This window comes from Ciconia boyciana, chromosome 1 (assembly GCF_034638445.1).
Source record: "Ciconia boyciana chromosome 1, ASM3463844v1, whole genome shotgun sequence".
Classification (NCBI taxonomy): Eukaryota; Metazoa; Chordata; class Aves; order Ciconiiformes; family Ciconiidae; genus Ciconia; species Ciconia boyciana.
In genome coordinates, this window is record NC_132934.1 from 133,096,978 (window position 1) to 133,124,966 (window position 27,989).

The window sequence follows — 27,989 nt, forward strand, 5'->3', positions numbered from 1 at the left end:
AACAGAACTAACAAGGCACAAGACCACAGGCACACACTGTCATATGTTTAGATGGCTGGAGATCAGACAGCTCTTTCCATTTGTTATCCTTTACAGCTGCTAATTAGACAGGCCATTTTGGATAAACGTGTGATGTGTTCATCACTCAGCATCTAATGAACTATGTGGGATGTAGATTTTAAGAGGTTTGTAACAAAGTGCTTTAAAGATATCTTCTCAGTTGTTTACATTAAAGAACCAAATATAAAAGAGGTATTTAGGCAGGATGATGTGCAGTGTCTTCACTCTTTCTTTCAGGATATCAAATCCAGGAGAAGTGTGCCCTGAAAAAACAAATTAGACACCTAAGCATGATTACATAGTGAGTGGGGAGATACCTAAAAATTAAAATCAAACCCGGATTCAAACAAAAATCCAAACAGATGGAGTTCTATGAAAATCTGTCCATCTCCTGGTTGAGGATACATGTTTGCAGCCTTATGATGTGCTTCTGTGAGACTCAGACACTGAGCTGAAAATCATAGTGCGAGCTGAGGTGCTTTAGATGTTCATTTCAGCAGACTTCCGAAAGTGATGGTGACTCCCTTCCTACTGGGTAGTGACCTACTGGTTGAACCACTCACCTGGTATACATGAAACATAGGTCCAACTAGTCTTCAGTTTAAGGACATTCAAATCCTCAGCTCCCGTAGAACAAATCCAGACAGAAACCACCTTTAAAAGCTTCTTTGAAGGTGTGCATTCAAGGATGCAAGATTCATTAAACCAGGAGACCAAGAAGGAGTCTAACTCGTTAGCTGAGTGTACCCTGAGCAGCAGGGACCGGAATCTGCACATCTCACTCCCTGGGTGTTCATGCTCTGACACTAGTAGGCAGCTGGACTTTATCCCTGGGACATGAGTTATGAGTGGTCAGTGTCGTTGTGATAACCTTGAATTGTTCGTGGGGATCACATCACAGGTTAGGCTGCTCAGAGGGCTTAGGGGGTACTTACAGTTTGCAAGTCCCACCTGGGACTCACATGTAAGTCAGCGGATGAAGTGCATGTACAGTAGCAGAACCACAGGTTCTTCTGCAGCTAAAAGCTCTCTGAAGCCTAAGTGGTTTAGCCCATTTGTTTGTGAATTATGGCCTTGATGTAGGCACCTAAATTCCACCTCAATTGTTCAGAAATGCTTTTTTTGGACCTCACCCTATATTCCCAAATAGCCAGCCAGGAATCAAGAGTACAAATGGTGCTGTTTGGGAAAGCAGGGATCAATCAAATGAAAGAAAAGCAGAAGGACCACATTAAGCAATATCTGGCCTCCTTTTAGTGGTTTTACCATACAAATTTGTTAAAAGAAAATACCCAGTTCTCAGTACATTAAAACCATTGCTTAGTGCATCAACTCTTTGCTGTACGAATTACACCCTCAGTTCTTCAGTGCAGTTCCACACCCATCACAGACACAGAACAGCATCTCCTTTCTCTTAAAAAATGTTTGTCAGTTGGAGTCTGTATCTAGGTCATTCCTCTTGGGTACAGCTCTCTATCTCATCGGATTAGAAAGAGAAACAACCTACCACTATACCAGAAAGAATTCAGTTGGCATTATTATTCCAAATACCCTGTATGTGATATCCTGTATGTGTTTCATTGTTTCCTAACTACTTACAAAAAGCATTCTCAGAATAAAAACTTGTCTGACCAACTAGCAGATTTCATAGCTGACCTCTGAATATTAACTATGTGCCTTAAAAGCAAAGTGTCAGAAAGGTAGTCCTTCCTTTAACCCTTTAGACTTGTATTGTGAAAGACAGGCCTCATAACAACAAATTGCTCTTTATTTATAATCTTGTACATACTTTTAGGATCTTGAGATATTCAATAATTTAACTGGAAGGAGCTAAAGGGTCAAATTAGGCTGCAGAATTAATAATAATAATAACAACAACAACAATAATAATGCTGATAATAAACAACCAGATTGTGCATAGAGTTTTCCATCCATAAATCACAAAGGCATTAAGTATCATTAGAGCCATTTTAGAGATGAAACAAAGAAGAGAGATGACTTGCCTGAGGCGACTAAACAAGTTACAGCATTGAGTTGCTTTTGCTGACATCTTACACCGGCATCTGCGATCTGGCTTCGCCCAGTAGCATGGGAGGTCATTAAATGCTCTCTATTCTAGGCCTGAACATTAAGCTAGTTCTGTGGGCATGAAATCCTAGAAAGAAGCAATAGGTACCCAGGGAAATGTATGCGTGTGAGAGAAAAGAGAGACAGAAAATAAACAGTGATATTTTTTACTCCAAAAGGGGCACTGTGACATGGAGGAAGAGAAGAACAAACAACTGAGAATCTAAGCATATATTTTCCAGAATGAAAAAATAGGAAAAAGAAGAAAAAAGCTGGGAAAGAGTATAAAAACCACAGGAAAGGTTTTTATAGGTTTCCTTCTCTTTCAGAAGGAAATAGTGGAAAGAGAAAGTGAGAGAAAAGAAGAACAACAACAAGGGGAGAAATGACAGGACTTTCCTTGTGGGAAAAAGCAGGACTGTTCACGTTGGGAGGAGTCGAGCCATACACAGGCACAAAGACAAGAGGAACCTGATGGAGAATCTTTGTCAGCTGCAACTTCAGGTTGTCACCTGTGACCCACCCATCTACAAGCTGCTCTAACATACCGACAAGCCACGTCTTGTTCACCAGCATGGGCCCTAGGGTGTTCAGCAGCACCTGGGTTTGCTCATCCATTCGCTGCCAGGGGTTGTCACTGGGGAGCAAAGGCACCCAGTGGGATTCCCAGTCCAAAGACGGCTGGGAGGACTCCTCAGCAGGTAGGTGGTGCTGGAAACAGATTCTTTCATTATATTGCATGGAAGCAATAAATCAGCTAGAAGGCAGCCTGTTTTCTTTCAAATATCCACACACTCTTTTGAAAATAAAAGACCAAAAAACAAGGGTCAGGCATTTTTTCAGCTGTTTAAGGCCCTGGGGAAACAATGACTCAGCTTGTATTTTATTTGCCAGTTCCAGGGCTGAGAAAGTAAGTGACATGTGGCACACAGATCTGGGAATACACCTATAAAACTTAGCGAAGGAATCAAAAAATATAGACGAGGTTAAAATGTGTCTCAAGCAGGAGGAAACAGTTATTTCCAAGGAGGATGCTTGTGGATGAGTAGAATGAAATTGATTTGCCTTGGCTGACTTGTCTTTTGAGTGACAAACAGATAAAAAGTTTCACCTGTGAATCTCTGGCAGAGGTCAGCAACTGCCCCAACCCACATTACACTAAGATACCAGTACACTATATAAATTTCCATGTAACTCCAAAACGGCTGAATTAAAAAATACTAAAGCTTTCCTGTACTCATGCATTCCCAACAGAAAGTTTTTCCAGGCTTCTTCAGAAAAATAAATAAACTAAGCTGAGCTATAGTTGACAGTAAAATAGTATTTGGTGAATAGCAAGCATGACATTTCTGCTAAGTGACAGTGCTCTTTGTGTGGCTCCAAGAGGCTGGAAGAGCATAAAGTCACTGACAGAAATTTCCACAGTGGTTTTGTCAAATGCTTTCAGCACAGAATTCTAGGCACATACATGCATTTCACACAGTATGACACATCTAATATTCCTTTTCTGTTTCTATTTACTTTTCCCTCTTTATATCCTTTTTCTTAAAAAATCTGAACAATAAATGCCAAAATTTTCCATAGTTCAATGGTAAGATTGTTCTAAATATTCAAAACTTAGAGCATTTGGCTCACCCCCATAAGCATATGTGCACATGCTATGAGTCTAAAAAACTCAAAAGCTTCTTGAGAAGGTTTGATTTTATATTCAATGAATCACTGGGAGTTTAGATTTTAATCTGCATGAATATGATTCTGAAGCTGAGATTTCCTCAAAACACAGAATTTCATTGCTCCCATAGAAGTCAATGGGCGTTTTACCAGTATAATATATATGTTGATGTTAGAACATGGGATAAAATTTATGTTTGGAAGTATCTGTCAGATACTTTCACGAAACTGTGTCAAGAACAGAGGAATGATAATCTAAGTACTTCTTGGAACAGACAAAAAGAAAGGCTATAAATAATTCAACCTTAACATCCTACGTACTATTTTTGAGTACTTGAGTCAGTATTTCACCATAAGTGTATACTAGGGCATGAACTGAAGACTTTGCAAGTCTAATATAAAAAATGAAAATAAAATTGTCCTTATTGCAATTTGGGCCATTCTTCTATTTATAATAATTTGTGTCTGTGAGAAAGCTCAAAATAACAGTCTTGTCTGATTTTGGATCAGTCTGGAATAATCTTTTCTTCATGGTAATCACCTTCCTTCCAGGTTGGATCTGTTCCAGAAAGCTCTCAATGGACAAGCCAGGGAGCCTGTGTTCATCCCATAAGTGAGGATCCAGATTCCTTCCCTAGGCATTGCCAGCATTCTTAAGGCAACTTCTGCTGTCTCATTGTCAGATCTATTCATTCTGTAGATTACTTAGCACAGAGGTCCCTGTTTCACACATTTCTCATATATTTCTTGGCCTCTTCTTGCTTCCAGGACTGTACACAAGAATTACATCATCCTTTAAGACAAAAAATACTTATTGAGGTGTACAGTCTTTGGTGGCAGGTAAGCAATCTTAAAATTACGCAGGAAAGGTAAGTACAGGATCTTTTTCTTCTTTTCAGTCTTCCAGGGAGGTCTGATCCACCCTCTGATTTGAGTTTGGCTCAAAATGAAGTTTGAAATTGCCTGGAGTCACTTATGGCAGAGGCAGTGCACCACTGGAAGCACAAATTCTTATCTCAACAGATGGATTGGTGTGGAAGTGATCTGTAGTCTTGTGATGTTGACTGTCAAATCTACAGATCAAGAACATCTGTTATAGCCTGTATCTGTATCAAGCTGCACTGTGACATCCTCAGCTTGAAAGAATAGAAGGTAAAGGAGCAGGATTTGTCTATAATTTGCTTAACTAGGAAGAGATTTTTCCATAATGGTTGATGCTCCCCAACTACACTGTCATGGGCAGCAACTATTTTCTTAGGGGTATCTCCTGCCAGGTCACACGGAAGGTCTGAAGACTTGACACACAAATCTGGTAATGGCTGCTTACATCCTGTGTGTACTTAGTCTGAGCATTCATTGCTATCTGTCATTATTTTTCAACCAATAGCTTATTTAGCGCAATCATTTTTCAAGGAAACATTAGCATAATAAAATATTCCTTTGCACATTGTGGATAATTGTCCTCAACCTATTAGCCCTTCTTTCTTCAATTTGTTCCAGGATTGTTTCTTCAGGTTGTTTTGCTGTAATACTTATTAGTATCAATCAAACAGCAGTCAACTGAAAAATTTCTCACAGCCCATGAAATGATTTAGAACCACTCAGTTGCTCACCACAGCATCCTTTACATGTGTTGCTCTTTCATCCTTTCCTTGTCATCCTCACCACTCATAGCTTCTGCTAATTAGAATGCAAGACTGTTATTTTTTATGTGCCTGCACCTCATCCAGCATCACAAGGTCTCAAACTTCACAGTGCTTTGCAACACAAGTGGAATATTGATAAGGTAAGTTAGTGTTGTTGCCTCAGCACCCTTGTTTGAGGTGGTTTTGTATAGAGAAAGGCTGATGTACAACAAAGATTCAAGGCCACAGCCCTAGGAATGAATAAGCACACACAAATTATTTCTTTTAATGAAAGTATGCAATATAAATATGATAGAACTGCCTTTTTGTGTGTGTGTGAGCATATATGTACTTTTTAGGTGTCTCCCTAATGAAATAGTTAAATCATTGTATATGTTTTGCCACTGAAGACATTCTCTATATGTGCCTTGCACTATTCCCAAAGTCTGATTCAGAAAGTCTTCATATTCTTCTTCAGCTGAAATGGTCTTCTCAGGATAGTGTATAGATGGATTCTGTGGACTTGCATGAATGTAAAATAGCATGAACTGTTTTCTTGAATAGATACATTGGATGGCACCTAAACTGCAGTTCTAGAACAATCAATGCAAGCTTAAATAAATACTACTTTTTCCCCCTCAAATGTCTCTGCAAAAGAATAGTTCAATGCCTAGTAAGAAAGCTACACTGACTGAAATTACACAAGATATTTGCACCAGCCTCCAAAGAAAGAAAAAATGCTTTTCATTCACTTGTTTAAGAAAAAAAATCAAGTAAAATTCAAGTTTCCAAATAACTTCACATTCATGCAAATCACTGAAAACCAATCCCATGCCAAAAAGTGGGAGAAATGGCATCTAAATCCCAGATGATCTAGCATGCTCAGACACAGAAGTAGAACTCATCTTTTTTCCACAAAGGGTGCTCTTCAACTACTTTAGGGGCAGTATGACTAGGACCATGAAGCTCTCAGCCAACCAGTTCATCAACCAGTTCATTTTGCTTGTGCATCATTTTTCATCCAACAAAATGAAATCTTTCTACACATAATCAATTTACTTAACTCTTCATTAGTGTTGCTTGTCTAATTATTTATAATGAAGTAAGTAACAAGGCATTGAGGAATGTGTAAGTAATAAATTAAAGACCTAAAGTATTGTAGATCATCTGACTGTTAAATGAAGGTATCCTCATCACTGGAATGTATAAGAAGTACATCCAGTTAAAGGGTGTTCTAGTTTTATTTCTCACCCATGGACTGTACATCATTCCCTTAAATGTTTTCCTTCTATTATTCTAATAACTGTGCAGATTCCTGAACATCTGACATTATACTATCTGTTACTACTTATTGTGAAATATCCCATTGTAGATGATCTATTTGAATAGGCTTCTTTTGTAACAACAAATTCCCCGTGTTGGTATTTTAGTTGATGAGCATCAATGCCCATTAAAGGAGCTAAAGAAAAAGTGCTCCTTTCATTGATATTCCAATCCAACCACTCATGACTAAACCCTTACATTTTATTACAAACTTAAAGGAAAATATGTATGTAATTTAATCCAGTTTCTCCCACTTCCGCTACTTTTCCTTTTTTATTGTTTGGGATAAGTGATAAGTGAAATCTTGGCTCCCCTCAATTAACTAGGAATTTTGCTAATGATCTAATGGATCCAAGACAGTATCTTTCCATGAATGTGGATAGCATCAAAAGTGTTGTAAGCAAAATGAACAAATATTATTTTATACTGTTTTTTTAATGCATTAAAACAAATTTTTCTCCTTTATTTTATTCTTGTAGTGTTTAATGGATGTGAGTGCCTAGATGTTATTATAGCTAATAATAATCTGCATTTGCTGTGGTAGTACTAGCACTTCTTTGCTAAACCCTGTAGACAAAAATAAAACAAAGTAAGTTTTTATAGGCAGAGAATTGAAAACCAATACTCTTTCAAGACAGAAAGACAGATAACGAGAAAAGTGATGGTGTCATGGCAGGGAAATGGGAGGAAGGCTTAATTCGCATAAGCTATCATATGAACAGAACAGAATAAAACTGTGGAGGCAAGTTCTCTTAAAATGGAAGCTGACTAGAATGTAGCTATCTTAAGAAATGAAGATATACCATGATAGCTTTTGTACAGATAGAGGAAAGCATCTGGCTTCTTCCTAGAACTGCAGAAGGCCTTCAGAAACTCCTTCAGACATATGGGCTTTGCATATGCTGTCCCGGTGTAATGCCTCCCAAAGTACCTTGGTGACTGACCTCTTTTATTTCCCCTGCTGTCTAGCCTCTGAAGTCTCCCAAGGGGAACCATAAGCATGTCCAAGAGCAGTAGGAGGAACTTCAGAATCATCATGTATTTTCTCGGTCCTCTAGCAACCCTTCTACTCTACACTTGAGCTTACTGCTCTTTGAGCAGCCCCTGTTTACCATCATGTTCCCCAAGTACAGGTGGTGGGTCACAATTGTGCCTCCACTTTGCACTGCTAAGTAGCACAGCGTACCTCTTGAAAAACACCATGCAGGAATACAGCCCTTTCATTTATAGCATGGCTCCATCACACATCCACCAAACCTGAGCCTATTATCAGAGGACAACATGAAGTCAAGCACCATCCCCATACACACCTCCATGAAAGCCCTATTACAGAACCATAATTTTGGAAATGTCAACCATAACAACTACTTCTGGGCAAAGATGAACAGAAGGCCAACTGAAGGACCTTGAGATTCGAGTCAAGGACAGAAAAGCTAAAGAATATTTGCAGCAGGAACAAACACCTCAGGTACAGAGAACCACTCCTGATAGATATTTAATGTGAAGGGTTATTGATGCAGAACATCACTTTGCCTCCCTAGAGTCACCTAAAGATTAAGAGGCTAGAAGCAATGCCTCATGCAAACAAGAAATGTCTTTGTCAAGGAAGCAGACATCCTTTCTTAGCTAGATGAAGCTTAGCAGCTTTTGTGGTCAATGGGAAGCAGTTCAATACTGACTTGCTGTTGTACTTTTAAGAAATGCAGTGTAGATAATACACAGTTACGCCTGAGACACCATACAGGTGTAACCCCTGGATGTACAGAGACAGCAAAGAGATCCCCGTACCTTCTCTTTAGTTGTATTGCTCTTAATATACCTATGAAGTATTCAAAATCTTCTCCTGAAGCTGGAAACATTCAACAAAAGACCATGTCTTTTATCTAACCTTAAGATAATTTCTAACCTGCCAAAATTCTTCAGGACAGGAAGTAGCCTTAAATGCAGGTTTGCAACAACCTCTGACTCAGACTCTTAACACAACTACAATATGGGTAAGAAAGCATTATAGCTTTCTGGTACTGCAGATTGCTGTTCTATATTCTACCTTAAAAACACACACAAGTATGAACTTACCCTGAAAATCCTGCTAACAAACACAACTCCTTTACAACACAGCTCTTCCAGATAGATTTTCTTTCCTTTCTGATTTCTGAATAGCATTTCTTTGACGGCAACCTTAGCCTTATTCAATACAGGGGGTTTGTTTGTTTGTTTGTTTGTTTGTTTTTCATTATTTGCTATTCCAGAATAGTGGTAGGAAAAAAACTCTTGGCATTTGAGACCTATTTCCTTTGCCTCCCAGCTTGCACACAAACATTTGAAAACAATATTCTGGCAGCAGTAATTTTTTTTTTACTAGTGTCTTGGTTACTTACGTATATGTCACCATTCTTTGTGTGATTTTTTGCAGGATAGCATTCTCACAAAGTTCACTTAGGGGGTTTTTTTGGTGCACTCTTAGACTGTTGCAACTGCAAACACAAAATCAATTAGGCTTGTCAGGGTTCACGCTGAACCTAAAATGAAAGCGTTGAGAGGTCAAGACAAAACTTTACAGCTGTTCACGAATGGAGCTTCCAGAGAAGTTAGACAAACCTAGTCTTACCATCAGTAAGCTTGCACATAGTCTTTTTACTGGAAAATCTTTTAAACATATCTTGAATGACATCTACATCATTTCACTTTGCAAATATTTAACCCCTACCTGCAAAGGAAAAACAAACTTCCTGAGTCAGAGGGACAGAAACTCCAACCAGCCCTCCTAGTCGACTGCTGTGAGCCTGCAGCACATGGATCCTTGAGGATTTAGGAATTTCATCTAAAAGGCTAGTGAGGAGTAATTTAAAGCAAAGCAAGTTCCTATTTGTAATGCAACAACTTACAAATGTTCCTGTTTTCAGGAATTTATCATTGTCTGTTGCCTGAAAATTGCACAGATATTATGGTAAATGGTGGCAACATGAAACCATGGGCAAATTTAGCAGAGCCAAAATACCAAGCTGCAAATAAAACATAAATCCCATAATTACAGTAGTTGGTTCTTTGAGAACGTACCTTAGCCACAGGTATATTTGATAAATATTTTAGAAGTAAGTTGATAAGTCTGTGCTTGTCATCAGCTGTTGGATAAATCAGCTGTCTTTCATAAATTGTTTCTAAAGTAATCCACAACCCAGCAAACAACCCAGCACTGCATATGGCTGCCGTTTGGATCACTAATCTAGCCGTGAACTATTACAAATAGAGTCTCCATGGATAATGAAGAAAAAATTTCTTTGGATTCCTCAGCGGCATATGAACAACAGTATAGCTGTACAAATATTTATGGCCGCCATGGTTTGTGTTAAGGACATAAAATCTGCACTGCCACTACAGCATGGAAAACATCTGCTATTATGGTAATTCAAATAATAAATGACAATATGCTTTATAGTCAAATCTATATAAAATTTGCATCTTCTAATGATAACTTTAAAAAATACACAAACAGATTTTAGGAAGCAATGCAAATGCTAAGATGTTGCAGTAAAATATTATGGGCCATGTCCTGGGCACCTTACATCTTCATGCCTCAGACCTTGCTCATGTCACAAAAGTACATAGGATTCTCACCTCACCAAGGGTTAGATAACACCTGAGGATCTGTCTCCCTTGCTCCCCCCCCCTTCCCATGATATACTGTGGAGTTCTGTTTTAACTGCCTGTGATAATGTTTAGGGAGGAGAAACACTGGCCTCTCAGATAAGTGGCCATTCTGACGTTAACTTCAGACATCCCTGAAGCTCTCAGACATTCAGACTGCCTTTTGCTCCAAGTCCAGTGACACCTTCATGTGATGCTCCCACATAAATTGAGGTTCCTCGAAGAGAAGGCCCTGCACCCTCATTGCATTGCATTAATGAAGTCCATGAGTTTAGGGACAGCAAGAAAACTAGTGCTTGCCTGTTGCTAACCTCGCTTTACCTTCAGTGGGTGCAAACTCACCCTGTTCAAATTCACTGCCTTGCACAGTACTTACTGAGGAGCCACAGTGCTGGGACAACGCCACATGTCTCCACACATTTTGACATACATATGGAGGAGAGGAATGCATTCTACATGGACATTTTGGGGAAGTCCACAGGCCACAGAAGGTCTCCAAGGTTTAGCATCTTATACTTACTGAAATTGGAGTATCTGCCTAACCTAGAGAACTAGGTAGAAAAAAGCCTGATGATTACTTTGATTTAGATTCTACTTGACACTTAACCAGAACTCCCTGTACATAACAGCACACAGGGAAATTCTTCACTCAAGCAAAGCCCAGCAGGGGACTATGTAATTAGATCTCAGCAGAAATTAAGTAAGCGAGTCTGATACTGTTAATATGCCATTGCCTCATCATTTAACTAATCCCAATTTAAAAAAAAAATAATTTATTTTGCAGTAAAATACACTTGAAAATAAACCCACAGAAAATATCATCCTGTACTACACACACGAGCATCATATTTTCTCGCTTACCTTTGACATAGACTTAATTTTCTGCACACGGGTATTTTTATGTTTTAAACTATATCTCCCACTGGTGGAATTTCACATAGTCCTGTGAGGAGATGTTTTGCAATAGGAGAGATCATCTTCACATTTTTAGGGCCTTCACTGTCTCTGTTCAACATGCCCTGTGCCACGTACCTAGGATCAAGCATACTCTATTTTTGGTTGTTTTTGCTGTAAGACAGCAGACATCTTGATATCCTTTACATCTGGCAGAGTCTGTGTGTCATCAGATACCCTATGCATGGCATGGTATTTGGCTGTATGTATTTGATGGTGACTGGACCGGGCTTACAGGTCTATCACGGAACAAGCAGACCGTGTACTGCCGTAAGGAGATGCAGGGTCGGTCCTGCCTCACCCCGGCGTCACAGACCATTACATCACCCTGTTCATTTTGGCATCGCTCGCTATCCTCAGAAGACTGCATGGGTTTGTATGTAGTAGAAAAGGAGAGAATGTACAGAAAACCTTGACGAATTTCCCTGCTATTTCTGGAAGGCAGCACAGTGAAACTGTGATCTCCCCCACGCAGAAATAGGGCCTGCTTCCCTACTGGCAAGACGAACATGCTTCAGCTGAAACCCCGTGAAGAGCAGTTGCTAAGAAGAAGCACTAAATAATACCTAGCTTGTCTTTTATTGTTATATTTATCAGAAATGTAACAAAAATGATATTTCATAACATAACATGTAACAAGATGGCTTGTGCAATATCAGCATGCAGGGCCAGGCTCCCTGTCAAAGCTTTATTCAGATGTTAGACTGTCTTGACTAATCCTATCATCAGCTGCCATCGTGTCAAGATATGTCAGCCTTAAAAATTAAGAAATATCTTAAGGAAATGACGCCCTGCAAGGAATAATGCTGAATTTGGATTTAGTAGGAAGATAATGACTTGTCTTTTGATGAAGAGCCACCTTACGCAACTGGTACTAGTTCCCAAACACACTCTTTGTTTCTAACAGCTGCTCAGGAACATTTTTAAAATTTTTTTTGTAAAGTGCTTTACCTATGATGTTTCACCTAAATTGTGCTTCAAGATTAAAAAAACCCAACAAACCTGCAACTGAGATCCAGCAGAGGTAATTGACTTGCAGCTGAATCTCCTGAGGCCTGGGAGCTGATTGTAAGTGAAACACAAGCTTGCATTTGAATGTGTACTCTCTTGGACTGATAATATATTGTATCAGGCAAACTTGATCTACAGCTGACTTACAATGCAAGGATTGGTATGCTGGAGTCATTGCTTATTAGCAGTGCTGATTGTCATGGTAATCACACTGTTTTAACTGTACTGGTTCTGAAAATAGGGACAATTTCAAATAATTGGTGCAAGCTGATTGCCATATGTAAAAACAGTGCTCCCAGAGAATTGTGAGAAGATTGTTTTCATTCTGCTTCAGAGAGCTATTGCTGAACAATTATTCATTTGAAAGTAAAGCTAAATAAATATTAACAACAGAACCCATGGGGTGAAATCATGGAATCAAACTCACCAGCCTCAGCAGCCCCTGCATTACAACCACACCAAAGAGAAAGGACTTTGCTTTTCTGTAAATGGAGTTTATTTCTCCAGGAAGATGAAGAACTTAAACAGTAAAGTTAATTTTGCTCGAGAATCTTTGGTGTATCGTTGCTCAGAACTAACAAATGCCCATGGCAACAATACTGCCACCTTCACGTTACCATAGAGCACTAGGGAAACCCAGGTTGAAGAGAGGAGACAACTTATGAGTATGTAGTCCCATAATCCTTTATTTGCTTATTTAGTGAAACATTCCAAACCTTCTTTCATTCCATTCCCTCATGTTTTATTTACCAAAACAGCTAAAAATTAGTACAATTCTATGAACTCTGCACCTCTTTTCAGAAAAATGGTATGTGGTATTTTGCCTGTCCTAAATTGCCTTTCTCTCCATTAAGTGATTTATCCATTAAGTGTTTAGTTCCATAAGAGTAAAGAAAAGCTTTGCCCAAGAAACCCTCTGAACTTTTGTGCATCTCTATGCAAAAAGAAGCAGATGGTTATGTCCTAGCTGCCAGCTCTCCAGGACTGCAATAGGTGATTCACCTTCAATCTCAGAGTTGTTTAGGCACATTAGTATGTGATTGTCCATGCTACTAAGTCTTATCTCTCATGTTAGTCAGTGTATCGGTCTGACGTATCCAAGTTGTGTGACTCCACCGAGGAAATCTCAGAAGAAAATAATCTCTCATCAGATGCTTCGTGATTTACAGGGTCATGTATGTATATGGAAGGAAAAACAGAAAAGGTTTAGCCAGTTTGTTCTTTGGACTTGTTATTTTCTTATTCAAAATTTTAAAAAGGATGAAAAAATGCAAAAGTGAAGGACAACATATCTCCAACCTTTCAATTTCAACCTACTGTTGAATTTGGGAGAGAAACTTGGGTGCAGTCCTAGTTTTCACTGAACTAATTCACACACAGTTGGAACTGAGTACACAGGTGAATTTCGTTAGGTAGGTATAGAGTATTTTGACCAAGAAGGCAGAGAATGGCACAAGAACAGATCTCAGAGAGTCAGAAAACATCAGAGTGGCAATTTAGAAATACTTATAATGCAAAGGAGGGTCAAGGGGAGGTCCAAGGGAAGGAAAGGGTTTATACCACAGAAATATATGAAAAACTGAAAAAAAAAAAAACCCCACAGCTCTTTTTCCACTAACGGTAGGCCACCATTACCTAAACCTCCTTAGTGTGGCTTTCCTGACAGATTAAAAATGTTCTCTGACTTGAACACTAATAGTTTACTTGACTGTTTGGTAACATTCAGAACTGCAACAAGAAAAACTTAGCAATATTGTCTATAATATGCCTCCATATATAGTCTTTCAGCTGCTTTATATCTGACAATTAATCACCAGCTGTAATTGTTATCAAGCCCAGTACACACTACAGGTAGTCTTCAGCACACAAGATTAATGGGAGCCATGGTAGGAAATTCAATTAGATATCAGATAGTTTGTTCCAAGATAATTTGCTTACTGTAAGTTGCTTGGACTCCTGGGGTATTTTGCTAAAGATCTTAAATGTTACAGACTTTTTCTGCACACATCACAAATCTGATTATCTGTTTCTCTGCCCTTTGTACAGATATAGTCTTTCTTGCCAGTCCCAAGCGTATGAAAATCATGAGTCAGCCCTAAGCCATCAAATTATGAGTTTGAATGGAGAAAAGAAACCACAGTATTTTAAAAGAATAAGTGTACAGGTTCCTATCATGTTTCTGATAAGATCTGTTTTGTAATGTCAAGATAACAATTAGATAAAACAAATGCTTCTTTACTGTTTAGTGTCAGAATTATTTGGAAAAAGACTAAAGAATAAAGTTATATAACGCAGTCAAAGCCACGAAGAAGTAAAGATACAGAGACATGCAGGGCCCATATGCTCACACCAACAGCTGTCAGATGGGGAAGGACAGAACGAAAGATTTCTGTTGTAGTCCTGTTGTCATCTTGTTCAGCCTAAACATTACCAAAAGGAACCTCCCTAATTACCCCGAAATGGGTTGGAGTGCAGCGGAACACAGACAGGAATAAATAACAATGATAACAGCAACAACAAAGCTAAACAGGCTGTAAAATCCCATAATTGAATTCATAAATCTGAATCTTTTAGAAGGTTAGCACTAGGGCTAATGTGGCTTGACCTAGAGTGATTGTTGATGCTGCACCCGTTATAAGCCTCCTACCAGCAAGCAGTGAGGGGGAAAATAAATAAATAAATCAACGAGACTCTCAGGAGCACTTTAGGAATAACCCTTTCTGTCTGCCATAGTTATCATTCAGCCTGCAGCATCTCAGCACTAGCTGGCTAGAGACAGCAATCTAATCATTGCACTGCAGCAAGCCGGGAAAACACCACCCCAGCTGCTGAAACAGAGGAAATACTTCACAGACAGTGGGCAGCTGATAATTGCTGATGTCAAACAAGCTTATTAAATGGAAGGATTTCATCCCCTCCACCCCACCCTCCCAGCAGCGGCACCCTGTTCATCAATGTGACAGGAGTCCCCAGCACTGATCTGAGACACTGCAGCTTAGAATACTGTTACAAGCCTGAGGCTTGATCCTGCAAAGCACTAGCAAGACTCTCATCCTCACCAGCCTCAGTACTATTCACCATTCTGTTCCCTGAGAGAGATCACTTGCAGTAATAAAGTTTGCCTTGGGAAGGGTTGGCTTTGTGTGAGCCCTTGTTCTGCAGAGAATTTTCTATGCAGCAATCACATCCTGCTCTATTTGCCTTTATTTCCTTCTTGCCTGTATTATTTTTAGGGGATATAACACACTGCATTGCTGTTAAATGTACCTTCAGGGCATAATCTTTCTGAAAGCTATACAGCTCTTTAACAGCAGCTACCTGACATAAAGTAGCACATTATGTGGTCTATACAAATAACAACAACAATACCAATAATAGCATTTTGATGGCTTTATTAACATATAGTCATCTAGCTGCTTGTAAAATATGCATGTAGCACCTTTAAATCTCTGTAGCTTGACAGTATAAGGTTTCCTTTTGGTCGGCCAATAGCCTATGATTTTTGGTGATTATTCAACATGCCACTGAAATATCACCTCCATGACATTACAACAAGGAGGTGAAAATTAATTAATCCAGCTTTCAACATTTCTCAGCTTTAGCCATGACTCTTCATGTTACAGCTCAAGTATCTTTTGAAAGGTCTGGGCTGGAACCACCACTGAGAACATCTGTGTACAGATCTCTGAGCATCTCTGGATGGTTTTGCTTCCTTTCCTACAGCTGTAATATTGGAAAACATCAACTCTAGTTTCTCTCCAACTGAGGACAATATGGTCTGGACAGTGTCCATTTTCTGTGCTGTGCTTCCACACAATTCTTTAAATTTCCAATATCCCTTTTGGGATAGTAGGTTATAGTCTAGGGTGTTAGAGAGAAGTTGGCTTTGTAAACATTGTGGTACGATACCATTAATGTCCTTAGCTTGTGAAGACAGTTTTCAACCTGAATACAAGATTGGAAAAAGGGAAAACCCCATTTTCCTCCTCATCCCCCAATAGACAATTGAAATCTATTTAGAATTTCTTTTTAATCGTATCGGAGTATACTTTATAGGTCAGAATAAACTTTCAAAGCCTTAGCACAACTTCAGTTTACACATACTTCCACAGCAAAAAAACCACAAATGCTTAAGAATTGTTCAATAGTTCATTGCAGGAGATTCTCCAGAGAAGATAAAAGACACTTTTTTACCCATTTCCTGTGTCAGCACGTAATGCAAACTTAATTTAGTATTTACTAAGAGTATTAAATGGCGTTTCCTAATACTGATAGCATTCGTAGTGAGTTTCACAATACTTTGATATTCATGGGTTGGATACGCTTTTTTCTTATGCTCTGATTGTGGTCTATCACCCCCACACTTTCTGTGCTACCTCTATAACCATTTCTTACACAACACCCATAAAAATTACTTCCAGAGTTACCAAACCCTCTTTCTTAATGCAACTTTTTATCACCTCATTAAAATACTGTATTAATTTACACTAGTTTGTGCACCAGAGCTGGGTTTAGGGGTTTTTAACCTCTCACTGGGAAAGCTCTCGAGTTTAATGCACTGAAGTTCTGAGTTACCTCCTGGGTAGTGTTTTTTTACTCAGCTACTGTTACATCAGTTTTGCTTTTGTCTTTGTTTATTTCTGGAAATGCTTAGTACATCAAACTTCAGCCCAAGCACCTTAAACTCCAGAGACAGAGACAATAAAAAATGCAAATCAGTCATGACTTTGGAAATCATGCGCAAACACGCATCTGACGAATAAAATAATACAAGAAAAAGAGATAAAAAGATAGGAATTACAAGGTATGTTCTGAAAGCAGCCTTATTCTCACTAGTAAGAGGCCAAATAGTTATCTGTCTCTCTTGGAGAATCATCATTGCTAAGTACCAGAGAGAAAGGGTACAAGTTATTTTTATGTTATGTGCTATATAAAATGTTTATAATAAAGGTATTGTTTAAAAGAGGAGGCAGAAAATGCCAAAACCACTCAGCTATTACCGTCACCAAGTCAACCTTAACATACTTGTAGGAGGCCTCATACTCAGACTCAAAACTTCCTCCAAATTATATGTTTAATCTACACTGAACAACACATGCAGGTCTAGTATCTGTTACTGAATCAATCAATACTGCACAAGACAGGATGGCAAACACAATTCTAGTTCATCAGTGTCACTTTTAGAAAGTTCTTAGACCGTATTTTCCCTTAACACTAAGCCACAGTTTCTGGCTTTGGTCGCGTCTCTCTTAGGCTCACAAACATGTTAGACACATGGGGAGAAGACCCATCTTTAGTCTCCATGGAAATGTTTCGGCCTACAAATAATTTATAAAGGACAGGATGTTGTACACTGAAAGTAGGGTTTTATTTGCTTTTATAAGTGAACTCTCAGAGGGCCTGGGTTTGGGAATGCTAGGCAGTACTGAGAGTTTTGTCCAAAAATTAAAAGCAGATGGTGCATAGCCAGTTTTGTTCTATGGAACATTTTTGTGTATACATAAAAAGTTGGTTAGTTTCTTTTTCTAAATCTCCTTTTTGAATTTTACAGACAGGGCTTCACTTCTGAACTCTTGGTCTACAACAAGCATGGCAATATCTCATCATTATCCTTACTCTGTCCCAAAACTTCCTTTTTTGGTATATGAAGAGGCAAAGAAGAGAAGATACCGTCTCTCTGTGGCCATTCACAGAACACTCCATGAGTTCTCTGTGTTAAGGAGATGCTCAGAGCAAACATTTCCCAAAAAAGGAAAGACATTCCTAGGATCATGGTTTCCTACTAAGACCCCTGCCTGTCTAACAGGATTTGAAACAGTTCCTCTGCTTTGTACAGGCCCAGTTCTTCCAAGCAGTCCTAGATCCTGCAATGCTACATCACACAAAGCCACGGATTGCAACTAGATATGATAACCTTGCATGACTCCTTTCCAGTGTTCACTAATCAGTTGTAACTATCAGACCTGTGTGTTAAGTATGAGACGTATATAGCAATGCCAACTAGCGCAGCGATTTGTAACATGCAAAGATGAGTATGTGAAGGACCCCCAAGTCAGCTAGAGCTTTGAGGAGGATCTACGTAGATCATCATCTTAAAGTGAGCTCCCCAAAACAGATTAAAAGACTTTTCAGCTAGAAAGAGAAAAAAAAGAAAAAGCTGCATTTTGTTAGAGCAGAAATACGAGGGGTTTTAACAGAAAAAAACCCTCAAAGCCACTAGCTCGGAGTGCAAAAGAAAGTTTATAATCCAATCTCTCTCTGTCCATGGTATCTCTGCTTCTAGGACTAGTTTCACAAACACAGTGACTCTCTGAGCTGCCCCAAGCACTGCACGGCCCCTTGATCCCCAGAAAGTTTCCATTCTGTTATTTCTGAAGTCTGTCTGCTCGTTACACCTCTCCCTGCAGGAGACCAGCCCTGGGCTCTGCCTCCCTTGCTGCCAGCCCTGCTGTTTCCCTCCCTGAGCAGGCTCCCACGTCCCTCTCCCCACTTTCCAGGAGGTTCCATAGAAAGCCAGTCATCTTATTTAATCATTACAAATTAGCATAAAAAGTATGAAGGAGTACATCAAGTGCACCAGCTATCACAAATCCATATTTCCCTTCAGAGGAATCCAGGAAAGATACGGAAAACACGTCCGTTTTCAGTCAGACTTTCACTGTCAGCTTGGAGTCCGCACCTCCACTGGAAAACAGTTGAGCGTAGTACCTCAGAAAGAGAAACCTACTTCCTGAAGATTACTAATGCACAATGACAAGATGATGTTATCATGGTTTTCTGCTTTATCCTTCATCTTAGTATGCCTTATAACCTGGTTTCTGTTCTGTGAGCAACATTCGCTCTTACTGTCCTTATCTCTTCACACTCAGCAGTCAGAAAAAATACATTCTTGTATTAAAGCAGTCACTTGGGCTTGGTATAAGATACAGTAAGTAATAGAAATCAGCTAAATTTTTCCACCAAATAATAGAAATCAGTTAAATATTTCCACCAAATAAACCTATCTTACTTAGGAAACCTTCTGTTAAACATGTAGCAACTGTAATTGTTCAGGAAGGATGAACAGACTCACCTTTTTTTTTTTCCTTTTTTTCCCCTTTTTTGTCACAGTACCCTCAGACTCATTTAAAGCATCAGGCAGATTAAATTATGAGTTTTATTTAGAACCATAAAAACCTTACACTGAGCTGTTCATCACAGAAAAAATTGGAATGTTTGAATTTATTTGTCTGACATTTATATATACCATGTATCCTCTGGAAGCCATGAAGCTGTCAATCCATTATTTATGGAAACAAGAGACCAGAAATAGGTGCACATGGTTTCAGACAAATCTAGTAGTCTGTGCAAACACTCATTTCCTCCCTCAGTCTGTTTAAAACCTCTCTACTATTGAAAAATCGATGCTTATTGCATTGAATACTACATAATGATGCAAAATTATGATATTCCAAAGGTTGGGAAATTAATACTTTGGCTCTAACACAGACAGAGTGCTAATGTTGATGTTAAACAACTATATTTCATGCAAAGCAGCAGTATTTCCTCTCAGAGACGTCAGCCTTTCTAAGAAGATCATATTTAAATGATACCAAGACAGTTACTGTATTGTCTTTTCAATTAACCCTTTTATTTATTTAACTTTGCAAACTAGAAATTGCAGAGGGTTTCTGAATTTTCCTGACTCTCAGAAGAGATGAGAGAATAGTTTGCACCAAGCAACTCTTGGATGCATTCCCACTTTTTTTTTTAATTGCAGATATACCTGTTTGTAAAGTGTTTGGTTTCTTCCCAAATGCATTTATCTTCAGCCACCAATTAGCCAACAATGCTTCTACAAATCATAGCTATCTGCTGGGGGTTCTCTGTAAGGTTACACTATTTTGGGCCACAAATGAGTCAGTAAGTAAGGCTGGGTCCACCGTTGCCGGTGTGTGGCACACGGTTGGCACATGCCTTCATAGCCTGAAGCTCAGTTTAGGTAAGATACATTCTGCTCCCAAGCAGACTCATGCAGGTCTGTTGTGTCCCACTCAGGTACAAAGCAAGCAGGAATGGGTCTCTTGGGGGAGAGACGATCCAAGATATGAAGTAACAGTTTCAAGACATGACTCCTAAGATCAGCCAAATCTGACCCGAAATGTGTTATCTTACCCTTAATAGAACCAGGGCCATGAAAGGGAACACTGCAGTGTATAGCCTTATATTTAGACAAGGATGCAAGAGCACCTTGCAGGTTCTTGTCCCTTGTGGCCATAGTTAAAACAACCTAGATGAGGCAAAAGTGAAAAATTTTCTAGGCCCTATATTTACACTGGCCTAGAATTAATTTACCTGTGCTGGAGTAAGCCTTGCAGCTATCTCTCCAAGATGGGAAAAGTCTGGCTTGCCTCCTCAGCAGCTGGGAAGCTAAACCTAACAGAGATGTACCAACAAACCAATACAAGTCGTAAGAACATAAGCAAGCTGAACGGGACCCCATCCATCCTGCCCCTGATAACAGCCTCTGCAAAGTGCTTAGGCAAGAAGTATAAGGACAGAGTGACTTCCTCCACATCCTTCTCCCAGCTCAGGGTGCAGTTATAAGGCAGATTAAGCCAATATAAACTAGAACACCACCCTGCTCCCCAACAACATAGCCCTGACCACCCGTTTGTCCAGGCATTGACACGTACCAGCTCAAAGAGGTGACAGAAAAGTAACCCTACAATGAAGAGATTAACTGTCCTTTATTTCAGAGACCTGAAACAGCTCATCACAGCATCAGGTATACGCCAATGCCAGCACAACAGCGTTGTGGGGCAGGCACAGATGGACATCTGGCTTTAGATGGGGCAAGACCATAGCAGTGCTAGTCAATGGGACTGTGGGTTTTGCCTTTTCTCAGCCAGAGGCTGTAGCCACAACTTCCAACTGACATCTTTCCATATAACTATTTTGCAATCGCTATTTAGACCCATCTGTATTTTTGGCCCCCACAAATACCAGTGAGTTCCAAGACTAATTCTACCCTGAATGAAAAAGTGCACATCTGAAACCTGCTGCATGATGACACCTCTGTTCTCTCAACCCTCTCCCTTCCTACCTGAAGCATGTCAGGGTATTTAATCTCTCCTTGTATAGGAGCTGCTCTATACCCCAGCAATCCTTACCACCTTATATATGTAACAGATATAGTAAATATTTATCAAGAGAGAGAGCTATAATGTTTTTATAATTATATTACACTTTTTTTTTAAATGCAGGGAGTGATGCTCAGACTTCCACAAATGTACTCAGGATGTAGATGAACTATGATTTTTTCACAGTGACATAAAAGGCAAAACAGTAAACATCACTTTTTCCCCCCCCTAATAGTTCCTAATGTTCTATCTGCTTTTTTTGAACAGTGCTGAGCACTGAGCCAACGTGTTTACAGAACAATCTCCAGTGACTCCGGGCTCTCTGTGTTGCATGGTAATGTAACGCTGATTTAGATCCTCTCACTGTTGGCATATAGCTAGGATAGGTTTTCCTGTGTGCTTTACTTTGCAGTTGTAGATACAGAATACAAATTTCATGTCATGTTGTCATGTGTATATTAAAACACAGATATGAGTATACATGTGTATATATTATACTTGCAGACACATACACACACTTTAATTATATAACATATAATTATTTATTAGAATCTTTGACAGTAAAGACCTCAGCACAGATGCCTAAGGAATTCCATTGTTACCTTCCTCCCTTATGAAATTTGACCATTTATTCCTACTTTCCATTTCCTACCTTTTAAACAGTTATTAATATGCAGAGGACCTTCTCCTCATCCTACCACAACTTAATTTCTTTAAGACCCTTCAGCAAAGGACCTTGTCAAAAAGCTTCTCAGCAGAGTATCAGCTGGATCACTTCTTCTGTATATTCAGTGACGATCAAACAACTCTAATAGATTTGCAAGGTACCAATCCCCTTTCAAAAGCTGTGTTGCTTCTTCCTCATTATATTGTACTTACCCTTTTGTCTATTAGTCCTAGGATGGCTTCTAACAGTTCACACACTACCAAATATATATATTGTCTTAAGCTTTTTGAATTCCTCATTCCACTTAAATCCTTTTTAAAAGTTGAATTCATATTTGCCTTTCCACTCTCATCTAGTATCACAACTGATTTAATCAATAGACTCCATAGCATAGCTGAAAGTTTCCATTTCCATATTTATCTTCCCTTAGGGATCCCAAGTAAAAAACACATGGTTCTGGTAATTTGTCTGCATTCACTCCATCTATTTCTTCTAAATCTTATTCTTTTGACACCTTTGTTTGAGAAAGTTCTGTTTTAAACTCCAATCCATGTAACACAAAGCCCTCTGGTTTCAATGTCTTCTTGGTGGTGACGCTTACTGAAAAGAATTGGTTTAATTTTACTGCATTTTTGCCCTGTGAGAACTCTTATTAAACCACGATCATCTATTGGCCCCGCAGTCTTTCTGGCAGGCTCCCTAATATGTTTGACAAATAAGGATATTTTTAATTTTTTTGTCTTTAGAAACATTTGTCTTTAGAAAATTGTTCCCCAAAGTCTTTTTTTTCTGCTGCCTTATTAATTTTACATTTAACTTGTTTATGTTCTTTTTCCATTTGAACGTGATGTTCGTTTTAGGTCTTTTAACTCCTAGTAATCCCCCTTACTCTGATGTTTAACTTTGAAGACTTATTTGGAGTTATTTTCCAAGTTTTCTTTTTCCACAAATGAAATACATTTATTCTGAGGTTCCAGTATATTATATCTAAGCAATCTCCATGTTATGCCACAAACATTTATTTTTTCTTTTGACTGTTCCTTTTCATCTCTTGGAAGTAGTTTCTTGATTTTATGTAGTTCTCTATTATTGCAGGGAAAGGGCTAAACCTGAGTGTATTGTGATAATTATTGTATCATGGCTGTTTAGCAGTAACATTCTGAAGTCAGTCCTGGATCAGGATAAATCAAGACTTGTTTGTCCTGATGTTGTTCCAATGACTGCTTTAAGAAGCAGCCATTTCCAGGGTCTAAAAACTATTCTCTGCATCACACATCTCATGACATTGACCCTTCCCTCTTGGGGCTACCCATGATGCTAGTCTTTTCTGTCAGTGTGATCTCTGCCATTTCCATGAGGGTATCTTTGTCGCTGCCACAAAATGGAGCAAAATTCAGAGGAGAATTTCAATCCATAGAGACTTTGTATTAATTCTCAACAGACTTTTAACTTGTTTACCTTATTTGATAATAAGTAGTTGAGCCAGGACTAAAACTCACATCTAATTCCAAGCTTTTTCTTTGGTCAGCATGTTTCTGTTCATATTCATTTCTGTCCCTAACAATTTGACTTTCAACAACAGTACACAGATGAATAATCAGCAGTACGAATTTCACTTTCAGCTGCAGAGGTTCCCTGCCAGCAACCGGGATTTCAGGGGAAAGAGAGCTTTACCAGTCTTGTGGCTACTTCCCTAGAAATGGTCCTGAAGCATTCTGTGTCAACAGAAGCCTTGCAAAACAATGAAGCAAGCAAGACTTCCATGGTGTGAACTTCAGTGCTGGTTTGAGGTCCTAGTCCTCCACGCTGAAGGACCATGGGGATCAGACATCTGAGATGATGCTTTATAGTGTAAAGCTTAGTCCTTTCTTTTGACCACAGCACAGCAAGGAAGTGTCTGGCCTTACTCTGTGCTGCTTTCATGCCTCACCCTCTGCAAGGTAGCTCCACTGTATCAGCCACTGGGCACCTCCAAACACAGAGACCAGAGTCCTGACGCCTACTCCAGCCTCACAAGGAAGCAAGAGAAGAAGGAAGGAAGGAAGGAAGGAAGGAAGGAAGGAAGGAAGGAAGGAAGTTTGGTTCCTTACTTTTTCAGACATGAGACGAAGCACAAAGTGGGGAGTCTGTCTTCACTGCAAGAGTTAGCTTGTCATCTTTGCACTGCAGGATAGCAGTCGTAAAGCTGAGCCCATAAAAGGCACTACCACCGGTTGCATCTGGCACAAAGATTTCTAAAGGGATAACACCTAACTTTGCTGCAATAAGCTAAGCCACAGCTTTTTTTTTTCCAAGAATGAACTGTGGGAGAAATTGACTGTCTTTCTTGTTGTATGGGGAAGGGAGGAATTACAGGAAACCAACATATGACTTGCAGCACCAATACAGATACAGTCCACATCCACACAGTCTAAATAAGCTGTACTAACTTGAAGAAAGATTGGTTTGGGTGATCCGGATTAACAGTTCAACATAGAAGTACTAACACACATTAGGGTTAAGGCATTTTCCTTCTGTATGGGATTTGAGTTATAAATGAAGCTAACATCACAGAGAAAATAAGCCCTGGGCCATTTTCCTATGAAACAATGAAAAATGTGAAAAACAACTTCAAATAATGGTTACTTTACTCTAGCACCTGCATAGCCATGCTATGCACTGAATGTTGCTGATTAATTAATGAAGTCCATCTGATGATGTCTCCCTGTGAAGGACGTACAATCTATATTTCAAATTACTTCTGAAAATTTAATCATCAGAAAGTAGAATTTGCTCGTTAGTTAGTAATAATATATTAAGTTCCTCTGTCTGTCCCCAAATAGGATGGATAAAGACTAATTAATTAAAGGCATGCCACAGAATATGTGCAGTCCCACTGGTGGCATAAAAAGTAGCAAAGGAAGCTATAAATCCTGGGTGTTGAATGTGCAGCAATGTGTTAGTGATGGACAGCCCATCACTAACACAGATACTTTATACAAAATAAGAAGAAATTACTTCAAAATATACAGTCTAAATACAGGTGTTCCTCATCCTAGCTCCAACATGAAATGTCTCTGTGATAGGTTTTTTTCTAGAACAATACAGCAGTTGAGTCTTTAAAATCTTTGAAAGAGATATTTCTGTTCTCATCCTACAACCAGTTAAGGCAATTTTTACTGGGTAATAGAAAAATCTCATGAAAAGTACAACATATTTTGCATTGCCCACAAACATCTGTGGAAATATCCTAACTGGAATCATCACTCTAACTGTAGCAGTCACCATCTGCCTTGCAAATGTGCAGAGTGCTTTCTCAGGAATAGACTATGGTATTTAGCCACAAACTGCAATAAGCATCGTAGTCACAGTGTCCTGCAGGAGGGAGTAGAAGTGCTCTTCTGTCTCACCTGACTTCCCAGTTGTCCTGGAGGTGATGTCTGTGTCCTTGACTCTTAATAGAGGAGGAAGTCAAGCCTGCCCTCTACAAATGGCCAGCTTCTTGAAAACAGGGCGCTGCCATCTCAGTGACTTGCTGCTAGGAAGCATAGCCCTTGCAACCTTGAGCATAAGGGCTGTCCCATCACAGAATGTAGAAGTCTCTGCTCTGCCCTGCAGAAGGGTAAAGGCTAACCATGATCCAAATTAATTAAGATTAATTAAAACCTATACTGAATATGGTTTTCTTTATGTAATTCATATGTAAATATGGTACTTTATGTAATTCATTTATCGTGTCATAAAAGACATGATAAATGTCTTTACATATATTTGTTTAAAGTTCCTCAACAGAAATCCAGTTAGTAGCACAGAAACAATATATTTCCAACATTTCTACTTTTTGAGATATTTGAAAGCAACTAAATTTAATTTGACCTTACAGCAATTCACATTTGGCAAACTTACAGGGCAGCATAATAAATTCAGATCACCATAGGAAATATATCTAAATTCTAATAAGAATCAATAGCATTTATGCAAATAGTTACAGTACATAAACCAGAAGATTAAAAGGCAATTTTTTTCCAAAGTGACTTATTCTGTCACTTGAATACTGATATCTACAGAATGTAATGAGGCTACAGATACATTATACTAAGCTTATTTTATTCACGGACCAATATCATGTATGTTCGTCCAAAGACAACAATTCTTACATTTTTCTTTTTATATTCATACCATGCCTCATTCCTCTTCAAAAAACACAGTGTACACATTTCTTCTTCATTTGTGCTCTTTATGCATTTTCTGTCAGCCATACCTATCATACAGAGCAGAATACTTTTCCTTCCCAGCCGTAGTATGGGACTTGTAATCATCACTGATTCTCATTGTCATTCTTTGCTGACACTAAACACGTGCACCTTAGTTTGCATATTAAAAATCAATGTCACAGTCAATCATTAGGTGTTTAATAAACTCATAATAGTTGACATGGGTATTTTTCTGTCTTCTGACTGTTGCATGACATAAATGATCTTATAAACATTCCATTTGCTCCTCATAGCATATCCCCTTCCTGCAGAGCAATTTAACTGCATTTTAATGAAGCAGGCCCCCAAAAGATTCATTTCCAAAGGAAGACAGAATGTGCATCTAAAATGCATCTACAGGAGTAGGTGGATGTCAGTCAAGTCATGATGGAGTTCTCCCTGACTCCCACACACTCCTGGGTCTTCTTTGCACTTCAAGGTCAAAGACAGCTGCATGCTAACTAATCTTCTCCCAGAGTTCAGTAATGAGTAGTCATTTCTGATTCTCCATAATAATAATTTTTAACAAACAGGTTTTTCCCCCACCCCTTGGCTCTGAATGCCAAAATAAATTTACTGAACACAGCAAGAACACAATCAAGTCCAGAAGCAGCTTTAAATTCACAGGTCTCAAAAATCTTCAGCCACGGTCATGCTCACTTCACTATTGTGCTCCTTCATTAAAACTCCTCCTTTTGGAAATGCACTGCAGTTTTGAAAGACCTCTCTTTGATCCAGTTCTGTTACTATCATTTTCTATTTTTCTGTGAAATTTAATGTCTGACTTTTTTATTTTTCATCATCAAATATTCGTCAGGTTTTTATTTGTGTGAACTGAGCTACTTACACCAATATTTCTTTCTAAAATCCTTCTAAAGCCTTTTAGAATAAAAATGTTAATCTCCAAAATTATGAGAGAGACATCAACTTTGACCTCTTTTAATGATTAGCCTTATATAGTAGGTAAGGGGCATACAGCTTCAATCTCACTCACAGAACTGCCTACATAAAAATCTTTTCAAGATTCACACACACTTTATACTAAGGTGAATTGATTTTAAATATAGGATAGAGATGATATCTGCAGGCATTCATTAGCTGACACTGTCTGATCCATCTCTTTGGAACTGCTACTTACAGTTCCTACGTTTTCTAATAGTCTAGTGCTTACTAACCAACTACCTGCTTTTCTCTCCAGTACCCAGTATCTAAAAAGTTACTTCTCTATTTTGTGATTTTGCTGTTTAAATCTCAAATGATTACTCTTTTTTCACTTTCTGGTTGATTAACAGAGATGGTCCTAAGTAACACTACACACATTCTATTAAATGTTTTGTAGTCACTTCACTTCTTTTGCTGATTCTCTGGGCTGGAAAACCTGATATTTAAGCTGCCCTTATAACAAGACTGCTACACACACCTCTGTTGACTCCTTTCTGAACTCATCAGTGTACTGTTAGAGGGCCAAATATAGAAGGTGTCAACTCACCCTCTAACAACATGCATGCAATACTCCAAATGCAAAGACTTTTCACTCACAAAACTGGGTTGCGCGAGAACAAGTTCCACTTGCCAGGATGAGTTCTGTAGCTTGGCTTGATCTGTAACTGTA

General features: G+C 38.9%; 1 long non-coding RNA gene across 1 annotated transcript; it reads right to left on the reverse strand.

Annotated features, from left to right (window-relative positions):
• Positions 1-27,941, reverse strand: LOC140647691 (uncharacterized). Its single transcript, XR_012040916.1, has 3 exons — positions 27,917-27,941; positions 25,535-25,736; positions 1-323 (listed from the first exon to the last, which is right to left on the reverse strand). It is a non-coding gene; the product is annotated as an uncharacterized lncRNA (long non-coding RNA).
• Between the last annotated feature and the right edge of the window lie 48 nt (positions 27,942-27,989).